Source organism: Panthera leo, chromosome E3 (assembly GCF_018350215.1).
Source record: "Panthera leo isolate Ple1 chromosome E3, P.leo_Ple1_pat1.1, whole genome shotgun sequence".
Taxonomy (NCBI): domain Eukaryota; kingdom Metazoa; phylum Chordata; class Mammalia; order Carnivora; family Felidae; genus Panthera; species Panthera leo.
In genome coordinates this window covers 40,879,568-40,883,285 of record NC_056694.1, presented here as the reverse complement: position 1 = coordinate 40,883,285, position 3,718 = coordinate 40,879,568, and positions in this window count along the sequence as shown.

Here is a 3,718-nt window from a genome sequence, read left to right as displayed (position 1 = left end):
GAGGTAGCCCGCAGCTAGGGACACAGGCAGGCTGGGGCTGCCGCCGGACCGTCCTCCACAGGCCCGGGGGAGCTGGAGCCAGAGGGCCTCTCCTGGGGACCCTGGGGCCAGAAGTTTCCTGGCTGGGCCAACTCCCTCAGGGCGGGCCCGCTCTGCTCCCCAATTCCTGGTCCCATTCCAGTGGCCCCCTCATGGACTCTCCAAGAATTCCCCAGGCCTGGCACATGTCCCCTGTGGGCCACACTCTGCCCAGCCCTTGTTAAGCCTGCATTGGGGACCCCCAGACCCACTCACAGCCCTGCCCACGTCGCATCCCTGGCTCTGCTGCTCCCCTCACAACCCCGCCGTGAGCCTCCTGTGGCTCCCCAGTGCTTTTCGGGTCAGCAGCCACAGGCTAGCACCCGGGGCCTTCAGGTGTGACGCTGCCCCTTTTGGCCAAGCCCTGGGCCCACCCCTTTTAGCCAGGAGTCCCCGAGTTTCACCTCCAACGGGTGAGAAGGAAGAAGTACCAAGGATGATCCATGTTCTGGGATCAAGGGGCTCCTGCATGGTGCCACCCCTCTCAGGGACTCGGAGCCCCTGCCTGGGGGCTCCAGCCCCTAGATCTGTGTTCCCAGCACAGGCTGGCCCGGCCCCTATACCTGTCCCGGGGAGGGCTGTGTGCCGACACTGAGAGAGTCAGACAGGCCCGCCGTGGGCACTGCTCCACTGCCCCCTGCCTGGCCTGGCCCCGCTGTCCGTCCTGACTACTCGCCCCCCGCATGGATGTACCAGCATTAATAGAGGTGACAGGCGGACAGCCGTGGGCCAGCCAGGCAGAGGAGGTTAATGGCCAAGATGAGGCTCTGGCAGGGATCAGATGGAGGGGTTGTGGGTCCCCACTGCACCCCACGCCAGCCCCAGCTGAGGACGAGGCTGCTCCCCAGGCCCCCACTGGTGCCAGAAGCACCCAGAGACCAAGCCTCCTGTCACCCGCTCTGCAAATGAAGGGAACACGACAGGTGTCTCAGAGCTCAGGGCCACATGGATGACCAAGCCCCAAAGCCACAGGGGTCCCTGTCACTGCCTCAGGGGGCAGGAGCTATCTCTGCAGGCCCTAGATCTTCGCAGCACGCGTGGGGCGGGTCCCAGTGGGAGGTTTATGACCCACCCTCACTCCCCACTCCTGAGTGGAAAGTGTGACAAGCCACGGGCACAAGGTGTGCCAGCGACAAGGGAGCAGACGTGCCCCAGCGAGAACACCTTGGGCAGAGGGCACGGGGGTGCAAGGGGCTGGCATCAACGTCCCTGCCTTGCCTGGCCGTAGGTGCTAGGGAAGGTCATATGTGCACCCGATGGGCCGGCTTGACTCACACTCCCACGCAGAGGTATTGGGTTGCAGCCACAGCTGGTCTCTAGGGACCACCCCTCCGCAGACCCCTCCCGGAAGCTCAGAAGTGCACAGGAATCATGCCCCTTAGGGCTGGGTTCCTCTGGAGGTGCCCCCACCCCTCCTCTTACTTCAGCTTCTGGAGAAGCCCGTCCATAGCGGTGGCCTCCACGGCCGGTCCCCAGGCATATCTTCCTGGGGCTCCTTGGTCACCTGGGTGTCACTGGGTGCCCTCTCTGCATGCCGGAACGAGGGCTTCCTGATCCACGTCCTTCCTTCCCCAACCAGCCCATCCCCTGTGCTGGCGGCTGTAGCCTCTCCCAGACCCTCAGAGGGGTCAGCCAGTGAGGTGTGGGGAAGCACAGAACTGTCCCGGGAACAAGTGGCCAAGGCCTGGGACACCCCCCCACCACGCTGTCTCTGGGCGATCTGTGCCCCTGGCTCCCTTGGGGCCGTGCCTGTGCCTGTGATGAGGGGCCCAGGCCTGGCTGAGCACATCCAGGGGTCTGAGCACAGAAGGAACAGGCCTCCTGGCCTCCTCTCTCCACAGGGCTGCTGGCGTGACAGCCGCTCAAGCTGTCTCCCGGCCTAGGGCTGCCTGCACGGTCAGCTGGTCAGCTGGGCCAGGCCAGGCAGGCAGAGAGGAGAAGGCTGGCGTGCCGTGCCGCCCAGCCCCCAGCCCTGCCCCTTGGACTCGGTGAGAAGTGGGTCCCCTCAGGTGGTGCCAGGGAAGGTGACACTAGGGCAGACGGGAGCCAGACCGCAGGACCCTATTTCCTACAGATGCCTGTCGTAGTTACCAGAGCCCCAGGAGACCCGCGCCACCCTCCTGCATAGACAGGGAAACTGAGGTCAGGCTCCCAGGGTTCTGACTCTGGATCCAGTGCTCTCCTCTGTCTGCCCCACTTGAGGGATAACACTCGGAGGCCCCTAGAGGACACTCCTTCCTTCCCCAAGGTGCTCCTGCCCCCCAAATTTAGCAGGGGATACCCCAGGAAACCTATACCTGCTTCTGTGCCCCCACGGCGCTGGCCTGGAGCCTCACTCCCGCTCTGGCTGCAGACCCCATCCTGAACGTGAAACGACACGGTCACACGTGTCCCCCAAACACAGGTGAGACTCCCTGAGAGAGACACAGTCCGGCCCTGCCCCAGCAAGTCTGCGTTCGCATCTGGAATGGGACCCGCCAGTCAGGTGAATTTCTACGAGGATTTGGCTGAGAAGTGGGACCCCTGACCGTTACGTTTTGGCAGCTTGGGGAGCAACGTGGACTTTGGCATACTTTGGGAGCCGGGAGGGAAACAGGTCTGGCCGAGAGGACATTGGGGGCAGGGGTCTTAGGGTGGCTCCTGGATACCCAAGTCTTTCCCCCGCCCCCACTCTCACCCCAGGTCCTCCCGGGAGGGATGGCCAGCGAGGACCAGTCCTGCAAACGCACAGGCAGGCCTGGGCACCCGTCAGCGTCGTGAGGAGTGATGTTTACAGAAAAGGGGAAGCAAGCCCACGGTGGCCGTCCCTTCCTGAGCCCGTAGCCATCAGGGGGCAGGGCAGGGGTTTACAGGGTGCAGACCCGTTCAGCCTCCTGCTCAGAGGAGAGGAAACATCTCTGGAGTCAAGGCTTGGCCAGGGACAGCTGGCGGGGAAGGGAGGGTTGCCGCACTGTCTGCTGCCCGGCTCCGGGCTCCAGCGCTCTCAGGGCTCAGCTCCCTCTCGGGCGGGTCTGGGCTCCCATCCCATCCCCGGCCGGGCTGCGGCCCTCCCCAGGCTGGCTCCTGGCTCCCCCTGTCCCAGGGCTCAGCCTCCGGGCTTTGGCTCAGGAGGGCGGCTGTCAGGGGCCAGAGCCCTGCCCTGACGGATGAGTGCTGACGGCGCCTCTCCCCGCGCCCTCGGCCGCTGACACCCCGTCACGCCGCTGCGGGGACCCCGGGAGACCTGGCCGCCTCTGCGCACCCCCGCAGCAGCCCGCAGGCGACGGGGGCGGGGACGGTGCCAGGAGCCCCTCATTCGGCCGCACACCTGCGCCCGCACCGCCGGCTCCTCCACGCCGCTCCCCGTCCCTGCCGGTGTCACCGGCCACCGCTCGACCCAGGAGTGGCCGGCGCCGCGGAGCGAGGTGAGTGCGGCCAGCGGGAGACGCGGGCGGGGGCACCTGGGGCGGCCCCGGGGACGCCGCTCCCCCGCGCTGGCGCGTCCCCTCCCGCGTGAGCCCGGGTCGGAGGTCGCGGCGCCCCCCGAGCCCGGCGCCGTGGCGCACGCGCGCCAGTCCCGCCGCCAACTTCGGAGGGTGCGAGTCGGCGTCGGGGGGCCGCGCGCGGTCGGCGGCGGAGGCTTCGGGGGGCTCGCTGCCGA